This window comes from Lepus europaeus, chromosome 5 (genome assembly GCF_033115175.1).
Source record: "Lepus europaeus isolate LE1 chromosome 5, mLepTim1.pri, whole genome shotgun sequence".
NCBI classification, from domain to species: domain Eukaryota; kingdom Metazoa; phylum Chordata; class Mammalia; order Lagomorpha; family Leporidae; genus Lepus; species Lepus europaeus.
Window position 1 is genome coordinate 111588963 of NC_084831.1, and position 23295 is coordinate 111612257.

The following is a 23295-nucleotide window of genomic DNA, read 5'->3' on the forward strand; positions in this document are numbered from 1 at the left end:
TAAATCTTGTGGTAAACTGGAAGGCCATTCAGCCCAGCCCAGCCTAGTGACACTGCAGCCTGCATGGCTGGTAGCATTAAAAAAATTAATGAGAAGAAAACAAAACCAAAACCAAAACCAAAAACAAACAAACAAACAAAAAAAACAAACCCCACAACCTCCTGGAATTCTCTTTTTTCCATCTTTGTTTAATGAATCCTATTTATCATCTGAGATCATTTGACTTTCAAGTAACATCAGAACAAAAGCAGCAAATGAGAAATGGGGTGGTGGTTGCTATTAGCAGTTATTCCGATAACCACAAAGGGTGATGGCTGCCAGGGAAGAGACAGAAAACCTAAAAAGCAAACAAAACCCAAGATCCCCAGAGGCTTAGTTGTTTTGGAAGCATTTAGGGTGGGGGGGGGGGGAGGGAAAAACTCTGTAACTTCAACATCCTTTGCTAGAATCGTGCTATTTAGGAGCAAGACAATGAAACTTAAAATAATGACCTTGAAAGAAAAGTTAAGTTGGGTTCAGCAACTACTTCTAAGGAAGAAAAGAAGTGGGTCGTTAATTTTAAACCAATAGATGGTGGTGGATATGCGTGGTTCATAACTTACAAGCACAGGAGGATACAAAGTGAAAGTGAATTGTCCCCACCCCTCTCCCCTAATCTCCCGGTTATCTTCCATGGAGACAGCTACTGTAAGCCATCTCTTTCTGACTTTTCCAGTGACATTCTAAAAGCTTTTAGAAAAGTGTGTTTTGTAAATCATTTCAGAATGTTTTAGATTCTACTAAGTCTGCTCCAGTGATCTGGAAAACTTTCTTAAGTGGAGCTGCTTATTTCCCAGTAATCCAGGGTGAATTAGGCATCACTTAGTTTGAGTTTATTTTCCTAATTTCTTAGATTGTTGGGAAAGAAAGGCTAGTGTAGACCTCAGAGAGACTGCGAGAGAGACCTGGCCTTGCCCTGTGCAGTAGTGTAAGGTTTATTTTTTTAAAGATTTATTTATTTATTTGAAAGTCAGAGTTACACAAAGAGAGAACGAGAGGCAGAGACAGAGAGAGAGAGAGGGAGGTCTTCCATCGCTGGTTCACTCCCCAGGTGGCTGCAACGGCCAAAGCTGAGCCGATCCAAAGCAAGGAGCCAGGAGCTTTCTCTGGGTCACCCACATGGGTGCAGGGGCCCAAGAGCTTGGGCCATCTTCTACTGCTTTTCCAAGCCATAGCAGAGAGCTGGATTGGAAGTGGAGCAGCCAGGTCTTGAACTGGTGCCCATATGGGATGCCAGCACCACAGGCGTTGGCTTTACCCACTACGCCACAGTGCCAGTTCTAGTCGTATAAGGTTTTTAACTGTCATGTCTGATTGATGTAAGATTGTTTTCTCAATTCTATTCTTCTAAGTGTTACTTAATCTGACTGTGTGCAAATGCAAGGTAGTTGGAAGAGAATACACAGTTTTAGGGGCAAGATGAGATGCAAAGAAGAATAAGATATGACCCCTGTCTGCAGGTATTTGGAGCTTAAACTTTAAAAAGGTAAGGTATGGGAGCCAGTGTTGTGGCGTAGCCGGTAAGCTGCCACCTGTGACACTGGCATCCCATATTGGTGGCAGTTCCTGTTCCAGCTGTTCCACTTCTGATCCAGCACCCTGCTAATGGCCTGGGAGAACAATGGAAGATAATCCAAGGGTTTAGGCACCTGTCACCTGTAAGGGAGATCCGGATGAAGCTCTTGGCTCCTGGTTTCAGCCTGGCTCAGCTCTTACCATTACAACCATCTAGCCATCTAAGGTAAACCAACAGATGGAAGATCTGTCTCTCTCTCTCTCCCTTTCTCCCTCTTTGTGAAACTCCAACTTTCAAATAAATAAATAAATCCTCCTTTAAAGAAAATAAGAGAAGGTATGCACAGTATGCACAACCTGCTATAAGAAAAGGTGTAATATTTTCTCTAAGAAAATTTAGAATGCTACGAGAAGTGAGACTAAGTGGAGCTGAAGGAATTCAGGAAAACTTAATGGAAGAAACAGCACTTGAGATAACCTTGGAAAGGAAAGCAGGAATTGAATTGACGAGAAGGCAGAGAGCATCCCAGGAAGAAGAAAAAGACACGGAGGGTACAAAAGCTAAAACAAAAAAGACGCAAACAAAACAAACAACACTTTAGGGAAAGCTACTAATGAGATGACGATTTGGTGGCCATTCATTTCACTTTCTGAGATACTGCAGACCTGCTCCTGGAACCTGATGCTAGAGCTGAAACTGTATCAGCCCACAGATGCTGCAGCGCCATGGGGAAGGAGCAGTGGGGATCACGTCCACCAAGACAGAGACAGTCAAACTGATTCATTTACGAGAGAAGTCCACTGTCTCCTCCGCCCTGACTCCAGCAAGTCTGCTCCCAGGGATGGATGCCTCTTTGCCGGCCTGTTGTGCCTAAGCCACGAGTCTAGGAACAACTCTCTGTTTTCCTGGAACCGTCCCTCGTTTCTGTGGTAGTTCTTGGAGGACTATGCCTAGAATGTTCCCAGAATGCCAAGCCATCTGCTGACTCTCGTTTGGGTTGGCTCACAGCTGCCTCATTTTCCTGAACCACAGTTCCCGTGAAGCAGCATCCAAAGCCAGGGCAAGCAGACAACGTGCAGAGGTGAGCTTTCCTGGAAATGGGTACACGTTTGCTGACCCGGTCCCTTGAAAGCTTCTCCTAGGAGTCAGAGTGGCCTTCGAGCACCTGTTTGATATTTCCTTCTGGCAGAGGCCCACAGAGCTCTCATATGAGTGTGCGTGATGGATTTGATTAATGGAGACAGGCACGTTGTTTAGTTTTAGGCTGGAAGGGTGCTTTTATAGGTGTTGGGGGGTCTTTATCCTTTCATATTCATTCTGCTGTCATCAAACCCTAGACAGAACCCAAACAAAGAACTTGCTATAATAGAAGATAAAGAGGTTTTTGGTTTGTTTGCTGATGTTTATTTTCCTGAAATCATCAATTTATAGACCTTCAGAAGAGAACTCTGGGAGTCACTTATCTCTACTCTGCAGAAATCCTGGACATGGTACTAGATTTTAATAAGACTCATGGGGATAGAAGACACACCGATCTTAATATCGTCTTGTGTCTGGTTCATGGTAGAACCACACTAAGTGCTGGGTGAAGATATTCTAGTCTTTCTTGAATGTTTTCAGTGATTAAATGCTCAAACTCTTCCAGGACAGCCACTCCTATGTTTTTATACTTCCTTTTTCACAGTGAATATATTTTGAAACTGATAAAATTGTATCAATTTCATAGCATGATCCTATTTATCTGCAACCACTATTATGGAACTACTAGGGAAAAGAGGAGGCTAAATACTACTTTGTAAAGATGGATAATATGATGCAGTTTGAATCTCCACTATATCGAAATAAAAATGAAAGTGAGAGGGAGAACAAAAATCCAATTGTATTAGAACACGTGGTACAGGCTAAGGGTCAGGATGTGGAGAAGAAAAATATTGTATGTCATTTTGAGTTAACTTGTCAATATCTACAGGTTCTGCTGGGATTTTGTTTGTGATGGCATTGACTCTTTCAAGATTAGTTTGGAGAGAATCGATACCTTCATATTATTGAGTCTTCTAGTCAATGAACATGGTGTATCTCTTCATTTAGAGAGGTCTTTAGTATGTTCAACAATGTTTCATAGTTTTAAGTGTATAAGTCTGCAAGTATTCTGTCAGATTTATTTTATTTCATACTGCTGATGCTATTTTAAATAATATTTTAATTTCAATTTCTGATTTTTTAATCAATAATATGTGGGAGGGAACGAGCACTGTGGCACAGAAGGTTAAGCCTCTGCCTGCAGTGCTGGCATCCCATATGGGCACTGGTTTGAGACCCAGCTGCTCCACTTTCAATCTGGCTCTCTGCTAATATGCCTGGAAAAGCAGTGGAAGATGGCCCAAGTGCTTGGGACCCTGAACTCATGTAGGAGGCCCACAGGGAGCTCCTGGCTCCTGGCTTTGGCCTGGTCCAACCTGGGCCATTGTGGCCAACTGGGGTGTGAACCAGCGGGTAGATGATCTCTCTATCTGTCTCTCTCTTTCTCTTTCTCTCTCTTCTCTCTGTATTTCCCCCTTTCAAATAAATAAATAAATCTTTTTAAAAAATGGAGTAAGACTGATTTTTATAAATTCACCTTACATATTGCAAACTTGCTAACCTCACTTATTAGTGACAGTAGCTTTTTTTGTAGATTTATTAGGATTGATTTTTTACATGGATGTGAATAGAGACAGTTTTATATTTTCCTTTCCTACACTATACTTTTTCATTGCTTTTTTTCTCTTATATAGTTGGCTAATATATCTACTACAATGCTGAAGAGAAAAGATGAAAGCAGGCATTTCTGCATTTTCCCCACTTTCAAGGAAAGAAGCATTCAATCTGTCACCATTAAGTATGATGCTTTGCCATGGGTTTTTGTGGATGCCACTTTGAGGATTATACACTTTTCTTTTATTTCTAGTCTCTAGAGATTTTATCATATGTGGGTTTTTTTTAAACCATCTTTTGCATTCATTGAGATTTTAAATGCATGGGTTTGTTTTAGTTTGTTAATTGTGATCCATTTTATTAACTGACTTTCAAATACTACACTGACCAAGAAATACTGGGATAAATCTCATATGGTCAGATTATATTATCATGTTGAATATCTGTTACTAAAATCTTGTTAAGAATTTTCCTTGTCTCCTAGACAGATGCTTAGGCATCAGGACTGTCTTTGAACATGACCCAAGATGACTCTTCAAATAAGAATGTATCAACAAACCACAGGCACAGTTGCAGTAAATTTATAAGAGGGCAATTAAATTCTCAACACTTTCAACCCAAATCTATATCCTGGTTATGCTATCAAAGTCACAGACCCAGAGCTATAGGATGCAGTGGGGTCCTTGCCCTTGGCATGAACTCAGATGACAATGGAACACAACACCAAAAGTCACAGTACCAGAGCTGCAGGACTCAGAGGGCAATTTAGCCAGCCCCCACACAGTGTTAACCCATTATACTGGGGATTATGCACTAACAGGTGCAGGCCTGAGCATAGGAACGCAGATAGGACCTTCCCTATGCTCCATAGAGGAGCACAGGTGTCCCCGAGACTTACCTATCTGACAATCGTTATAGATACAGTGGGATCTAACCTAGGTCTCAAGTGTCGTTACACACACTTGATGGTTGCACACACAGATGGTGGACTGGCAGCCACCAGCCTGAGCAAAGGATTGAAGATAGCATTCTCCAGGGAGCAGAGCTGAGCGTGAGTTACCCCAAGAATTTTTTTTAAAGATTTATTTATTTATTTGAAAGTCAGAGTTATACAGAGAGAGGAGAGGCAGAGAGAGAGTCTTCCATCCAATGATTCACTCACTCCCCAGTTGCCGCAATGGCCGGAGCTGTGCCGATCTGAAGCCAGGAGCCAGGAACTTCTTCTGGGTCTCCCACACGGGTGCAGGGGCCCAAGCATTTGGGCCATCTTCTACTGCTTTCCCAGGCCATAGCAGAGAGCTGGATCGGAAGAGGAGCAGCCAGGACTAGAACTGGTACGCATATGGGATGCCAGCGCTTCAGACCAGGGCGTTAACCTGCTGCGCCACAGTGCCGGCTCCAAGTTACCCCAGGAATTTTAGTAGCAACAGCCACAATCCCAGAGCTGGAGGATACAGAAGGGACTTCTCCCTGTTCTCACAGAGCTTGCAAGGGTGATGCGAGGGCTTGTGCCCTGCCCACACAGCACCTATTCTAAGAGATACAGAAGAGGACTCCCTCATGTCGGATCCTCTGGGTGGGTGTGTAGATTGCTACTGACAGTGAGCCCCAGGAAGTGGACAGGAACTTGCTTAGAATGTGCACAGCAGGGAGCATGGCTCCAGGAGCTGCACCAGGAATCTCACCGCTGCAGGATCCACAGGCACCTGCTCTCTGCCCGTGAAGTGCCCCGACTCTGGCTCGGGGACTTCTGGTAGTGACAGGATTGCCTGCTGTCCCCTGGGACAGAATGCAGGTTAGCTGCTGCTGAACCACTGCATCAGCTCGGTCCAGGGCTTTGGGGGCACTGGGGAGGCAATGTGGGTGCCTTGTTTGGAGCAAAGAAGTTGCCTGGACGGCAGTCAGATTTCTAGACTGGATTTAAAGCTAATGTGGACTGTAGGATTCTCTTGCAGTTGAGACCGTTGGTCTGTGGCTATGGTGCATTTGGCACAGCTTTCTGCTTATCTTACTCTGGAAAGATGGAGTCCCCGCGGCCAGGGAGCCAGGGTAGGAGCTGCAATGTGTGAGCGTGTGCCTTATCAGGGTCTCTGTGCTGTTCACATTCCCATCCCCTTCTTACCAAAGCTTTCCTTCAGTCAGTCTCCTGGGAACACTGTCCCTCCGGAGCCGTTCTGTCTTCTCTGTGGCAGAGGCCTGGATAGGCTCTCTAGTCAGCCGTTTTGGAGCCCTCTGTGTTTTTAGCTCAGTATTATTACAGAACAGGAAAAAAGTTAAAACAAAGTTTTTATTAAATAAAAGGGTTATAGTAAGCTGAGTTTAATTTATTATTGAAGAAATAGTTTCTTTGTTTTTTTAGATTTATTTGAAAGTGAGAGCTACACAGAGATGGAGAGGGATAGAGAGGGAGAGAGAGAGAGAGAGGGAGAGAGAGAAAGAGAGAGAGAGAGAGAGAGAGAGGCATTCTATCTGCTGGTTCACTCCCCAATTGGCCACAATGGCTGGAGCTATGCCAATCCAAAGCCAGGTGTCAGGAGCTTCTTCCAGGCCTCCCACTCAAGTGCAGGGGCCCAAGGACTTGGGCCATCTTCTACTGCTTTCCCAGGCCATAGCAGAGAGCGGGATCGAAAGTGGAGCAGCCAGGAATGGAACCAGTGCCCATATGGGATACTGGCACTGTAAGAGGTGGCTTTACCCGCTACGCCACAGCACTGGCCCCAGAAATGTTTTCATAAATTGAATGTATGAAATCCACGTAGGGTTCAGCAATGTCCCGGGCCTTCTCATTCACTCATTAGTCGGGCACTGACTCACTCACAGCAACCTCTGGTTCTGCGTGCTCCATACATGATACGTGCCTCATATGGTAGTTCCATTTTAAAAAGTGTGCCAGGGGTCTGTGTTGTGATGCAACTGGTTAAGCCACAGCCTGAGACACCGGCATCTTATACAGAGTTGGTTACAGTCTCAGCTGCTCCACTTCTGCCCCAGCTCCCTACTAATGCACCTGGGAAAGCAGCGGAAGATGGTCCAAGTCCTTGGGCCCCTGCCACTCAGTGGGAGAAGCAAAGGGAATTCCAGGCTCCTGGCTTCGACCTGGCCCAACCCTTGCCATGGTGACCATGGAGTAAACCAGTGGATGGTTGATCTCCCTCTATCTCTGTAACTCTGCCTTTCAAACTACAAAAAACAAACAAAAACTTTCCACACCATACTTTTATGGGACTTTTCTTCTTCGCTCAGATAAGTTTAGCTACAGAAATACCATTGTGCTACTATTGCCTACAGTATTGAGTGCGGTGACATGCTGTACAGGTTTGTAGAGCAACAGGCTAGCCCGGACAGCCTGTGTAGCAGGCTAGGCCATCGAGGTTAGCGATGCACACTCTGTGATGTCTGTGCGGCAATGGAATCAGCTCACAACATCACTGAACAATGTGAGACTGTGTGTTCATACTGTTGCATGTGAGGAAACACCAAAACAGTGGTCAGAGTGCACAGAATCCATGGAATGAGGCCAGCAGGACATAAATAGAAAGAAAGCTCAAAGCTCACTCGTGTGCATATGATTTTTGTACATTTCTTCTAAGTTTGAAATGTGAAAGTGAGTTTTTCATTTATTTGATCATTTCCATAGTTACATTTGGAGGGAGCATCCAAATAAGTTCCACTTATTCATGGGATGAATGCCACTTACATTTTTAATTTTCTCTCATTTATTCTTTTTTATTTCTGAGATTTATTTATTTATCTGAAAAACAGAGTTACAGAGAGGCAGAGACAGAGAGAGAAAGGTCTTCCATCCACAGGTTCACTCCCCAGATGGCTGCAGCAGCCAGAGCTGGTTCCATCTAAAGCCAGGAGCCAGGAGCTTCTTCTGGGTCTCCCATGCGGGAGCAGAGGCCCAAGGACTTGGGCCATCTTCTACTGCTTTCCCAGGCCACAGCACAGAGCTGGATGGGAAGTGGAGCAGCCGGGACTCGAACCGGCACTCATATGGGATGCCAGCACCACAGGCAGCAGCTTTACCCACTACACCACAGCGCTGGCCCCTCCTGCCAACTTTCGAAATGTAATCATGAAGAAGCACTCAAAGCAAAAACAGTAACTGAACGTTGTTGAAAATGACAATAAATGAACTCGAGACAAGAGAAGACTGGCTACACAATCTAAGAGTTTCCTTCAGCTGACTTAATCATGGAGCAGAGAAGAACAAGGCCCTACAAGAGCAGGCACGTTTCCACTGTGCCGTGTGCAGCCATGTGGTGCATGACCGTGTTGGGAGCAAGGACAGACGGCATACATGATGACGTTTCCATAACATTAAAATGCAGCTGAAAAATTCTTATTGCCTCGGATTGTTCCTGTATATTTTTGATGTTTGGATAGACAGATGCTTAACATTGTGTTACAGCTGCCTCTGGGATTCATACAGTAAAAGCTAACAAGTTGGTAACCTACGGGCCATAGGTAAACCATGGGCCCTGAGACAGAGTCAGTACTGTCTCACAGGATTCTTATCCTTGTGGGGAGGAAAGTTTGACTACCTCGGGTGGATGAATCAGGAGATTGTTGCCATGGTGTGTGGAGGGCTGATGAGGACTGGAAATAGCTCAATAGAAAGGAATGGAGAAGAGGTTGCATCTGGGAAGTGTTTGCGAAGTGCACTGGGTTTGTGAGCAGATGAAGGGAGGGTTAGGAAAGTATACTGTCCTGCAGATCACAGGACACATCTCCCGTCTGCCATCCACTCCGGCCGTCTTTCCCACTACTTCCCCTGTCTTCCTGCTCCCCACCAGCCCTACACTCTAGCCAACCGGAATAACGTGCACGTCTGAGATAAGACTTATCCTCCCCAGCCCTTTGCATAGCCTGAATAAAGCTCCACCTGCTCCTGGCTGGCTGGGGAGTCCTCCTAAATCTTACATCAGTGTAACTGGCAGTGTGTGATCTCCACGGCCTCTGTCCCGATCACCTGACCGCTTCGGATTTATTTCTTATCAGTCATTTGCTCATTCACTCTGCTTCCATTCTTCTGGCTTCTTGTGTTTCTCAGTGTGCCAGGCATGCCTCTGCCCCCGTGCCTTTGCAATTGCTCTTCCCTATGCCTAGAACACTTCCCTCCTTCAGAGGTCCTGGGACTCACTTCTTCACCTCCTTCACGGCTTCGCTTAATAGTCTCCTTGCAGGAAGGCCTTCTCTGGTCATCCTAAAATTTTCACACACACACAAAAACATACACTACTCCCCATTGTATTTCCCTGCTTTGCTTTACCTCTTATCATTCCCCATCATCTATTCTATTATGAATTCTACTTACTTATCTAATTTGTTGTCCATCTTATTTATTGTCACTAGAATAAAAGCTCCTAAGGGCAGATTGTGGGGTGAGGGATTGAAATGCAGATATCCGTTAATTCATTACACACTCAATGAAATCATTTGCCATGTATTGAAATGAATTGATTCCCTATAGAATATGTTTTATTGTGGTCATATTTTTATATAATCTAAAATTTATCATTTTAACCCTTGCTGTCATTTAAAAAATATTTATTTATTTGACAGCCAGAATGATAGAGAGGGAAAGACAGATGGGGGAGGGGGAGAAGAGAGATCTTCCATCCACTGATTCACTTCCCAGATGGCTGCAGCAGTCAGAGCTGGACTGGGCTGAAACTAGGAGCCAAAAACTCCATCCAGGTCTTCCACTTGGGTGTCAGGGGCCCAAGTACTTGAGCCGTGTTTTGCTGCTTTCCTAGTTGCATTAGCAAGGAGCAAGATTGGAAGCTGAGCAGCTGGGACTTAAACTGGCACCCAGATATGGGATGCTGGCACAGTAAGTGGCAGCTTAACCCACTGTACCATAATGCCAGCCCCCAGTTTTGGCATTTTAAAGTGTACAATTCTGGGGCCATCATTGTGGCACAGCAGGTAAAGTCGCCACCTGCAGCACCAGCACCCCATATGGGTGCCAGTTTGTGCTCTTTATTTTTAAATATTTTACGTATTTATTTATTTGAGAGGTAGAATTACAGACAGAGAGAAGGAGAGACAGAGAGAGAGATCTTGCATCTACTGGTTCACTCACCAGATGGCCACAAAGGCTGGAGCTATGCCAATCTGAAGCCAGAAGCCATGAGCTTCTTCCCAGTCTCCCACATTGGTGCAGGGGCCCAAGCACTTGGGCCATCTTCTACTGCTTTCCCAAGCCACAGCAGAGAGCTGGATCAGAAGAGGAGCAGCTGGGATCTGAACTGGTGCCCATATGGGATTCCAGTGCCACAAGCAGAGGCTTAGTCCACTACACCACAGTGCTGGCCCCCTGCTCTACTTCGATCCAGCTCCCTGCTAATGTGCCTGGGAAAGCAGCAGAAGATGGCCCAAGTCCTTGGCCCCCTGGATCCACATGGGAAACCCACATGAAGCTCCTGAATCCTAGCTTTGGCTTGGCCCAGCCATGGCAGTTGCAGCCATTTGTGGGGTGAATCAGTGGATGGAAGACCTCCTCTCTCTCTGCCTCTGCCTCTGCCTCTGCTTCTCGCTCTTTAACTCTGACTTTCAAATAAATAAGTGAATCTTAAAAAAATAAAGTGTACAGTCCTGTTAGCATTAAGCATCACATTTTTGTGCAAATATCACCACCATTCATCTCCAAAATTCTTTTCATCTTGCAAAATTGAAACTCCATACTCATTGAACAGTAATTATCCATTCTCCCCTCCCATCGGACCCTAAAAACCACCATTCTACTTTTTATGTCTCTGTATTTCACTACTCTAAGTACCTCATCCAGTGGCGTTATACAGTATTTTTCTAATTATTGCGTCTGGCTTACTTCACATAGCATACCGACCAAGGTTTTGTGTGTTTCTTTAAAAAGATGTATTTATTCATTTGAAAAGCAAAGTGAAAGAGAGAGAAACAGAGAGAGACTGATTTTCCATCATTCCCCCAAAGCTGGACCTGAGCCAGGCCAAAGCCAGGAACTCTACCTGGGTCTCTCATATGGGTAGCAGAAACTCAAGTACCTTAACCCTCATGTACTGCCTCTTGGATGCATTAGGAGGAAGCTGGACTGGAACATGGAATAGTTAGACTCAGACAGGCACTCTGATATGCGATGTGGGCATCCCAAGGCCTGGCTTAACCCACTGAGTCACAATGCCTGTCTCCATCTCCAAGGTTTATTCTTTTTTTTTTTTTTTGAAAGGCAGAGTGGATAGTGAGAGAGAGAGAGACAGAGAGAAAGGTCTTCCTTTTTGCCATTGGTTCACCCTCCAATGGCCGCTGCGGCCAGTGCATCGTGCCAATCCGAAGGCAGGAGCCAGGTGCTTCTCCTGGTCTCCCATGTGGGTGCAGGGCCCAAGGACTTGGGCCATCCTCCACTGCCTTCCCGGGCCATAGCAGAGAGCTGGCCTGGAAGAGGGGCAACCAGGATAGAATCCGGTGCCCCAACCGGGACTAGAACCCAGTGTGCCAGCGCTGCAAGGTGGAGGATTAGCCTGTTAAGCCACGGCGCCGGCCCAAGGTGTATTCTTGAGGGAGCATGTTTCAGAATCTCCATCCTCTTCAGACTGATACCCCATTATAGATACACACCACATTTTATTGATTCATCTATGCATTGATAGATATTTGAGTTGCTTCCACCTCTTCACTATGGTGAATAATGCTGCTTTGAACATTGCTGTACAAATCTCTAATTTCAATTTTTTGGGACTTACACTCAGAAGTGGAGTTACTGGATTAAGTGGTAATTCTATGTTTAATTTTTAAGGAACACCATACTGTTTTCCACAGTTGCACCATGTTGCATTTCGTACATGGCAACAAGACCCCTGATTTCTCCACACTCTAGCCATAATAACCATCCTAATGGGTATGAAGCAGTGTCCGAAGGCGGTTTTGGCTAGCATTTTCCTAGTGATTAGGGTGTTGATAAGATCTTTCCCAGTGCTTTTTGGTCATCTGTGTATCTGCTTTGGAGAAATTCCTATTCAAGTCTTTGAGGATGTGTTTTATGTGTAAACTTGACTGAGCTAAGGGAAACTCAGACCCCTGTAAGACATCGCTTCTGAGTGTGTCTGTGAGGATGTTTCCAGAGAAGACTATACTGGAATTCGTGGATGGACTAACAAAGATCACTGCATGGCTGGTTTTCCTGAGCCCTCGGGCCATGGGCTGCAGACTGTGGTACGTCCCAGCCTCTGCAGCCTCAGGAGCCAGTCCTTCATAGCAAATCTCTTTCTGTAGACTTGAATACTTCCTCTTGTTTATGTCTCTCTAGAGAACCCTAGCTAATACAAAATCCTTTGGCCATCTTTTGATTATTTCTTTGTTGTTGTGGTTTAAGGGCTGTTAGACAATCTGTGTATTTATGTCTATCAGATATATAATTTTCAAACATTCTCTTTCTTTTTTTTAAGATGTATTTATTTATTTGAAAGTCAGAGTTACACAGAGGAGAGGCAGGGAGAGAGAAGTCTTCCATCCGATGGTTCACTCTCCAGATGGCCGCAATGGCTGAAGCTGCGCCGATCCAAAGCCAGGAGACAGGAGCCTCTTCCGGGTCTCCCACACTGGTGCAGGGGTCCAAGGTCTTCGGCCATCTTCTACTGCTTTCCCAGGCCATAGCAGAGAGCTGGATTGGAAGAGGAGCAGCCGGGACTAGAACCGGTGCCCATATGGGATGCCAGCGCTTCAGGCCAGGGTATCAACCCACTGTGCCACAGCACCGACCCCGCAAACATTCTCTTTGACTCTGTGAACTGCCTTTTCACTTTCCTGATAATGCTCTTTAATGGGCAAATGTTTTTAACTTCGATGAAGCCCAATTTATTGCTTGTACTCTTGGCGTCATAGCCAAGAAATCATTGCCAAATCCCGTATCGGGATCAGGAAGTTTCCCCCCTATTTTTCTTCTAGCAGTTTTAGTTTTAGCTCTTACCTTTATGTCTTTACTGAATTTGGAGTTAATTTTTATTTATGGTGTAGGGTAAGAGTCCAACTTCATTCTTTTACAGATAGATATCCAGTTTTCTTAGCATAACTTTTAAAAAAGATTTATTTTACTTTTCTGAAAGGCATAGTTACAGAGAGAGAGAGAGATCTTCCAACTACTGGTTCACTCCCCAAATGGCCATAATGGTTAGGGCTGGGCTAGGATGGAACCAGGAGCCAGGGGTTTCCTCTGTGCCTCTCATGTGGATGCAGGGGCCCAACCAGCTGGGTCCTCTTCTGTTGCTTTCCCGAGCACATCAGCAGAGAGCTGGACAAAAAGTAGAGCATCCAGGACTCAATCCAGTGCCCATATGGGATGCCAGCATCGCAGGTTGTGGCTTTACCTATGACACCACAGTGCCGCGCTGGCCCCCTCAGCATAATTTTTGAACCATTAAAATTTTAGATTGCATTTTCACCTCATTAGCATAAAATACTTCATTAAGGGTACAGTGTGTTTATATCACATTCTGTGTTTCTTGTGTATAAATTTGACAAAATTATCAATGCTAAAAATCACTCAATTTTGAGAACAGAATTTATCTTATCTACGAGATTTGCTTCATCTTGTAAATACAAAGAACTATATAAGAATTCAAAATAGCAAGAGATAAAGGCATTAGAAGAAAGATTTGTACCGATGTGGTCTGTATGGCTTAAAGGTGCAACTCCGCAAAGAAAGACACGGTGTCGTGAGCTCTGAGTAGAATACCAGGCAAGTCCAGCAGAGCGGTGATTTAGAAGGGATAGTCTTGGGAGCCAGTGCAGTGGCGCAGAAGGTTAAGCCTCCACCTGTGATACCAGCATCCCATATGGGCGCCATTTCAAGTCCTGGCTGCTCCACTTCTGGTCCAGCTCCCTGCTATTATGCCTGGAAGAACAGCAGAGGATAGCCCAAGTGCTTAGGCTACTGCATCCACGTGGGGAGACCCAGAAGACGCTCCTGGCTCCTGGCTTTGACCTGACTTATCCCAGCTGTTGCAGCCATTTGGGGAGTGAACCAGCAGATGAAAGATTCCCACTTCTCTCCCTCTGTCTCTCTCATTCTCTCTCTCTCTGTTCTCTCTCTGTAACTCAAATAAATAAATGTTAAAAAAGAAAAGAAAAGAAAGAAGTGTTAGTCTGGAACCAGGAGAGCTCTGGTCCGACAGCCAGCTCAGGGCGCCCTGTCGCTGGGAGAACAAGCCTCTCCCTGAAGGTGGCTGAGAAGTTAGGAAGAGATGTTAGTGTAGCAGAAAGAAATATAAAGTGATGAAAGGAATAGTTCCAATAATGCAAGGGACAGAACTGGAATGGAGGCCTCTAGTGGCAGGGAGAGGGTACTGCAGAGCCCAAAGTCTCAAGGAGGCCTTAGGATTATGAAAGGAACTGCAATGGTTCTTAGGGTTTTGGTGTCAAAGATAACAAGATGGATACAGAGAAAAGCTAAATAATGATGAAATAATTATTCATCAAACTCAAGTTGATCCTTGCTCAAGCCCAGATGCTCTGTCGTTAACAGAAATTAAATGATGGGGCCAGTGTTGTGGCATAGCACATAAAGCCGATGCCTAAAGTGCCAGCAGGTCCCAGTCCTGGCTGCTCCACTTCCAGTCCAGCTCTCTGCTGTGGCCTGGGAAAGCAGTATAGGATGGCCCCAAGTGCTTGGGCCCCTGCACCCACATGGGAGACCCAGACTCTCTCTCTCTCTTTCTCTGCCTCTCTGTAACTCTGTCTTTCAAATAAATAAATCTTTAAAAAATAAATCTTTAAAAAACTTAAATGATAAGAACACAGAATTGAGCTCTCAACTGGCACTGAGGTGCAACAGGTTAAGCCTGCAATACCAGTATCCCATATCAGGACACCAGTTTGGGTCAGAGCTGTTCCATTTCTGATCCAGCTCCCTGCGAATGCACTTGGAAAGGCAACAGGGGAAGGCCCAAGTGCTTGGGCCCCTGCCATGCACATGGGAGACCCAGATGAAGCTCCTGACTCATGGTTTCAGCCTTGACCAGCCCCACTGTTGCAGCCATCTGGGGAGTGAACAAGGGGATGGAAGACCTCTCTCTGTCTCTACCTCTGTCTGTAACTCTGGCTTTCAAATAAATAAAATAAAATCTTTTTTAAAAGAAAGAATTGAATTTTCAGTGTGGCTGGGGTGCTAATGAGTGATTCGGGAATTGAGGGGGCACATAGAGCCCTCAAAAGCCAATCCCTTTGGTGCTATGTGCTTTCTGGAGCATTCCTGAGGCCAGTACAGGAGGTTGTGACAGGGTGTCCACAGGCGGGTCTCATCCTTTCCTTTGAAGTCAGCAGATGTATGTACCCGGTCACTGACAGAAGGGCTTACCTCTTAGGCAGGACCTGCTGGCCAGCAGGAGAGCACATCAGAATGTCTTGTTTCCTCCAGCCTGCAGCCAGCAGAGGGGTCTTAGAAGAGGCAGAAACACTTGCACTTATGTCCATTTCTCCAGCTCATCCATGAGACAAGTCTTTTCTCCTCTCTAGAGGGAGGGTCAGGAGCGTGCCTTCCTTCTGCGTGGAAGCTTGCAGAGTGGGGAAGTAGCATTTCCTCATAGCAAGGTTCAGCCCTTATGATGGAATATAAACTTTGTGTTTTTTTTAAGATTTTATTTATTTATTTGAGAGGTGGAGCTAAAGACACAAAGAAGGAGAGACAGAGAGGTTTTCCATCCGCTGGTTCACTCCCCTAGATGGCCACAACAGCTGGAGCTGAGCTGATCTGAAGCCAGGAGCCAGGAGTTTCTTCCAGGTCTTCCACACGGGTGCTGGGTCCTAAACACTTGGGCCATCTTCCACTGCTCTCCCAGACCATAGCAGAGAGCTGGATCAGAAGAGGAGCAGCCAGGACACAAACTGGCACACATATGGAATGCCAGTGCCACAGGCAGAGGCTTAGTCTACTATGCCACAGTGCCAGCCCTGGAATATTAACTTTGGCATCCTTGAAGGACTAGGTATTTCCCTATTTAAACAGGCAAAGCAGGACCTGGAAATCTACTGAAGGCCCAAGAGTGTGGAGGCAGATGATTGTCCTGTTCATGGCATTTACCTGCCTGGGTGAGAAGTTCACCAGATGGAGTCTAGAGAAAGAACAGATGCTGAAGAAAGAAGAGACCAAGGTTGAGTCTGCCATTGCACCCCTGCCCTCAGCCTCGTGGGGTGGTGGAGAGGGAGGGCTGCCAGGGCGTGGAGATTCTCAGCTCACGGCCTGCTCGGGTTCCATGCTCGCCAAGCAAGAATCTGCTAGTAATTTGGCTTTCTGTGTAAAACTTTCCAGCAGAAGGGAGTTTGTGCTGATCAGTTAATGTGGATTTTCCAACAGAGACTGTATACATGGGCATCTGATTTCTTGTCCGTTGTTTGATACAATCAGTTCCCCTGAGCCTGGTTGATACAGGCAGGCATATAAGATCAAATTGATTAGATTTGTAAGCTGGAGACCATGCCTTCCACCACACCCCCTGTGTGATCTCACACCCCTACCTGATTTCATCTGAATGCCCACCTGCCCGTCAGGATATGTAACCACTCCCCTTTGGGAAGCCTATGCAAGGCAAGGAGCACCCCCAAATTTCTCTCTGCCTTCACTTTGCTACCCGCACTAAGATATCTTTGGCTGCTCATAACCATATGCTTGTTCCACGTGGCTCACTCCTGGCCTGCTCTGCTTAGTATGGACGCAACTTAGCTTCTAGACCTCTCTTTCTCCCCTAAATAAAGCCCTCACTCTCCTGTGTATTCCTCTCACTGAATAAAAAGCTTAAAAATTTACCATGTTGCCTGGTCTATTTGTGCCAGTATTTTGAATTCTTCTCTGAATAAGTGGCAAGAACCCACAGGGCTATTAATATTGAAAATTATTAATAAGCTGGCCAGTATCATCGTCACGTCTTAGTGAACTGAAAAGCTTGTTTGGACTACGCAAAGCAGAAGACAAGACCTGGGTCACAGTTGCCATGACAGCATGGCAAGTTTCCTCCTGGATATTTGGGTCTTCATCCTAACTTCAAAACGTATGCATGCCCCGGTCCAGGGAGGGATTCCACGAATCGATGGCCTTGTGCCAAGCCTTTATACTGTATTTGATTTCATCATTGCAAATTGTGAAAGTCAATGACCCACAATTACGTTTTTTATGGTAGCATATCTAGACTCGAGTAATCATTACATGCAAATGAAACAACACTAGAATTGTCAAAGCTAGTGTCCCAAGTGAGACAGCAGTGGAGAAAGATGACCTCAGTGCTTCATCTCACATGAAAGAAGAATTTCCACACAGACAAGGCAGAGAGAAAAGCAAGATTTATTTAAGTCAGAAATCTGCCACAGCAGCCGGTGCGGGGAGCTCCAAGAGAGGCAGACCTGAACTGTGAAGGTCCGAAACTTTTAAGCACACTTTTGGGGAAAGAAAAAACAGCAGCAGCTAACAATCAGTTAGATGGTGCAGACAAAACCCACCAAAAGTCCAGATTTGTAACGTTGCCTGTCCTGTGTGGCTTGCTTTCCATAAGACAAAAAACCATCAGAAGGGTGGGTGGTGACTTCTGTTTTCAGAGCCTAGAAGGGTGGAACATCACTTCCTTGCTGTGCTCATGATAAAACTGGAAGCTCCCAAGAAGTGGAGCTTCTTTGGTCTTGTGGGCACTTTGGTCTTGTTAAATGTGGATTTTGGGGAGAAACAAGCAGTGGGATTTGACACTTTGATCTTGCTAAACATAATTTTTGGGGAAAGCGAGCATTTTGCATCCTCTTAGTGGACTCCGCCTTCCTCATTCTCCCAGGCCCGCCTCACTGCCCGTTAGCCCTGTCTGAGGGTCACACTAGTTCTTTCCTATTTCTAGGTCTTTCTAAGTCCATGAAAGCAGCTTCCTCTCCCTTCCCTTATAGTCTTCCTTTCTCTTGGCTGCAAGGAACCTTTCCACAACATCCAACACCTTTAAACCTTTCAAGATAAGGGACTAAATCTGGCTCTGAGCAGTGACATCCAAGTGCAAGTGATGAATTTCCTAAATGTTCTTCCACAGGGAACACTTCAGTCAGTGTCCTTAAGCATATCACACTCGTAAAAAAGATGCAACTACAAGGAATCTTCACAAAGTTCATAGTAACTGTATTACCAAAAAAATAAATAAATAAAACCTTATGGAGTTCAAAAACTTTTTGCAGCAAAATAAATTTATCTTTTTTAAAAAAGATTCATTTGTTTATTTGAAAGGCAGAGTTACAGAGAGAGAGAGAGAGAGAGAGAATCTTGCATCTGCTGGTTCATTCCCCAGATGGCTGAAACAGCCAGGGCTGGGCCAGGCAGAAGCAAGGAGCCAGGAGCTTCTTCCAGCTCTCCTATGTCTGTGGCAGGGGCCCAACCACATGGGTCATCTTTCATTGCTTTCTCAGGAGCATAAGCAGGGAGATGGATTGGAAGCAGAGCAGCCAGTATTGGAACAGGTGCCTATATGGGATGCTGGCATCACAGGTAGAGGCTATACCCACTAAACCATAATGCTTACCCCAATAAATTTATCTTTTAATCCCATTTTTCCAAGAACTTTTCTAAATGCTCTTATATTTCCTAGACTGAAATACAATTGCCAAATGTGGAAATAATTCTGTAGGTGGGAAGGAATAAGACTGAAACTTATAAATGACACTTCACACTGTTAACTGTAGAAAATTCTTTCAAAAGAGTTGTTTAAGTCAGCCAATGTCAGGAGACTTGCTTCAGGATGTGACTGCAGGTCAAGGGCTTGCTCTCATCCCTTCTGTGAGAGGACCTCTCCCCCCTGTGTCATGCAGCTGACGATTGCCCCATGGTCACGATCAATTGTCCAGCAGGGTTGGTGCATTTGGCTTTTCTTGGTTTCTTGGTTCAGCCTGGGAGGTCGGCCTAGGGGCTGACCAAGAAGAAAAAAAGTAACAAATAAAAACACACACACATCCACTAATAAGATCCAGCTGGAACAAGTTTAGGAAATTAAAGATACGTCATGTTGACATGTATCTGACTTTGATGTTTCTGATTGCACACACCAGATTTGTGAGCCATGGCAGAGCCCCTTCTGCTGGAAGATGGATGTGTCTGGTTTCATGGTCTCCTTTCAGGTGTGCCTCGTATTAAACAACCATATTACCCAGAACTTCAGATTTCAAGGACTAGAAATTTTGGGAGGCTGCTTATCTTATATAAAAAGAGATGAGAATCAGAGGGATTTTTAGAAGGTGACTAATGATGAGCCTAATGACAATCTCTGCTGACAGCTCTCTTTTGTGCATTTAACAACTGTTGTGATTATGCATCCTAAGCAGAGAGAGATCAGTGTTTCTGTAGAGGAAAATGCAGTAGAATGTAAGTAAGGGAGGCATTTCTATGATAGGGAAGAGAGAGATGGGCTGTGTCATGAAACAAATGGCCTTGACAACCACTAGTCACAGTCGTTGGCACACTAAGAGCGGCTTCTGCCCCAGCTGTGTCTGGCAAGATGAGTAGACAGTGCATTGCCCTCTCCACATCCCCGGGATTGATGCAAAGCTTGGGCATAGCTTGAAAGTTTGTGGCCTGCAGGCCCAAATATGTGTTCTTTTTGACCTACTCAATGATTTAAAAAATTAAACCATGCTAAAACAACAAGAAAACTCTCTCTCTCTCTATCTTTCTCTTTCTCTCTCTCTCTCTCTTTCTCTCTCTCTCTCTCTCACACACACACACACACATCCAGATTTCTAGTTTCTCTTAAAAGAAAAAAAGAGACAGAGTGAGAGAATGAGCAGAGAACTTCAGTCTTGTTCCATGGCACCAAGTGGAAGACAATGGGTGCTGCTCCTTTATGGAGCTACACTACCCTTATGCAGTAGGAGAGCCAGCCTGCCTAGTTTTGCCATCTAATTCCACCTCTTCCCAGTGTTGTGAATGTGGGCCTGTTACACAACTGTGTAATGAGAAAACTGTGCTTCAGTTTGCTTATTAGTAAAATGCAGCTAATATTTGTGTTTATTTCACAAATCGTAAAGATTAAGCAAATTAACAAAGGTGTTGTGTTTGATTTTGACTGCTGCTGGATTAGTGCTAGCTAGTGATGACAGTCAGCATTCTATGTGGGGTCTTCAAAAGGCTCATGGAAAATACATATTATAAAAAACTATGAATGGGTTTCAAATTCTTTTTGTACCAAAATAAATTTTTTTTGACAGGCAGAGTGGACAGTGAGAGAGAGAGACAGAGAGAAAGTTCTTTTCCGTTGGTTCACCCCCCAATGGCCGCTGTGGCCGGCACGCTGTGGCCGGTGCACCGCGCTGATCTGAAGCCAGGAGCCGGGTGCTTTTCCTGATCTCCCATGCAGGTGCAGGGCCCAAGGACTTGGGCCATCCTCCACTGCACTCCTGGGCCACAGCAGAGAGCTGGACTGGAAGAAGAGCAACCAGGACAGGACCGGCGCCCCAACCGGGACTAGAACCTGGGGTTCCGGAGCCACAGGCGGAGGATTAGCCTATTGAGCTGTGGAGCTGGTCCATACCAAAATAAATTTATCTATTTTTTTTAAAGATTTATTTGCTCATTTCAAAGTCAGAGTTACACAGAGAAGAGAGGCAAAGAGAGTGGTCCTCCATCTGCTGGTTCACTCCCCAGTTGGCTGCAACAACCAGAGCTGCGCTGATCTGAAGCCAGGAGCCAGGGGCTTTTTCCAGGTCTCCCATGCAGGTGCAAGGGCCCAAGTATTTGGGCCATCTTCCACTGCTTTCCCAGGCCATAACACAGTGACATTGGAAGTGGAGCAGCCAGGACTCGAACTGGCGCCCATATGGGATGCTGGCACTGCAGGCAGTGGCTTTACCTGCTACTTCACAGTGCTGGCCCCAATAAGTTTATCTATTAATTCTATTTTCCAGAGGATTTTTGGAATATCTTAATAGAAGCTTTTCCTGTTATTACAATACAGTACTTATTATTCAATCCTCTAAGGTAGATTCTATCATCCAGATTTTATGGGTGAAGAAAATGAGACATGGAGAGATTAAAAAACTTGCCTAACCTTGTCACACAGCTAGGAAGTGGTGGGAACTGCTCCAGGATGATCACTCCCCTTGCTGTAGAATGACATTCCTTTAGGCAGAATATATTCTGCAGTGTGCCACATTGCTCACCATCTACAGTGCATTCATGCAAATGTAAACACTTCTCTTCTATGTGCTCACCCTTCTAAGTTATCTCCCTGGCGCCTGTATGCATTAGGAGTTTGGGATCCCTAACCTAGCAGACAGGATATGCGGAATAACTGATTGACTGTCTTACTAATAGAGCACTTCTCCCAAGAAGGCTTTACAAAGAGACAAGAAGACATTGCTTCCATCAAGGGCCAACTCCAGCGTGAACAGTCTGTGATAATGAAGTGTGGCTCCAGATTGGCAGCAAGGGATCGCCTGGGACTGGTGAGAAATGTTAATTATGGAGCCCCTTCCCTGCCCCAGACCTACGGACTTAGAGTGTCAGGTGTACAATAAAGAAATCTGTGGTTTACTCAGCCCACCTGGTAATCCTAATGTGTGCTAAAATTTTAGAACCGTAGCCTTAGAAGGTCATGTTCTTTTATGCAAATAAAGTTAAATCTGTGGTGGGGGAGGGATAACGAGATCTGTTCCTACAGAGTTGGCCAGGAGAAGAATGTGGAACAATCTCAAAAATGCCCTATGGAAGGACTAGTTGGGGGATGACAGGTTTCCAATGAAGCCATCAGAATTAAATGGTAGCAAATTTGTGCTTATTAATTAATTATACTTTAATTTATTGTTATATACAGGATATGCTTCCTGTAGGATGAACCAAGGCCATTGTTGAGAACAGTGCCCTTGATTTTATAATAGCTGTTTGATAAAATGCCCAATTGTCTGTCTGCAGAGGCCAATACAAAAGAGAACATGTATCCATGAACTTGCTATGATAGGTAGTCTGCCTTTAAAGAATTATAATATGCCTGGAATCTGGTTATTATTGACAGAAACCCAGCTTAAAGGAGCTTAAGCAAAATAGAAAAATGTTATGTCATTCTGACCATAGTTAGATCCAGAAAATAAATCCAGAGATAATTTTCTGTGGGTCAATAAGACCTACCAAGAAGAATGTGGCAATTATTATCCGATTTCCTAATATTTGAACAAGTCCTAATTAACTCATCTTGTCTGGGCTGGATCTTGGGAGGAAATAAGCAGGTGAGAGCTAAAGGCACTTGTGAGATTACAGCCTTGGCAGAGAAGGTCTAGGACAGACTCAGCTCTGCTGGAGGGGAGTAGAGATGCAAGCCTGACCCTTGGTCACTGAGCAGGTGTAACACTGGTTGATGTAACACATATCCTATTTGGATTATGCCCTGCCTCAATCCCATTCCTCTCATTCTCCTCAAATGGACGTTTGGGGTTCCCGTGGCTGTGGTCCTTGCTCTAGGAAGAGCTATGTGTACACTACCTGCTTTCAGTCAAGTTCATCTGGAGGAAAAGAGTGCCCAAACCTTGACCGTATTCTTCCCTGGCCCTGTGGGGAAGAACAAGTGTGACTAGTTGTGTTCCGCTTCCTTCCCTTGGATTAACATCACCTAATAATAAATTCCCTCCTCCCATTCTACAGTGTGTGGCCTGGAGAGTTTTTAATTCATTTGGAATTTGTTCATAGGCCAAAGAATATTTAGTTAAGCTGGCCCAATTTCTCTTCTGCAGCCTCATCTTAAGAGTTGGGATTTTATCCCAAGGGCAGTGGGGAATGTTGAATGGTTTTTAAAAGAGGAATGACATGATCAGATGCAAGTTTTAGAAAAATCAACTCTAGTTGCTGTGTGAAGATCCGAATAGTTGTAGTATTTGAAACTAGTTGATGGTAGCTTGAAAACAGTCCTGTATTATTCTTTTTAAAAATGTTTTGTTCATTTATTTATTTGAGAGGCAGAGAGATGGGGGTGGGGGTTGGAAAGCAAGTTCTTATCTGCCGGTCCACTCTCCAAATCCTAAATGCCTGCAATGGCTGGGGCTGGGCGAGGCCAAGGCCAGGGGCTGGGAAC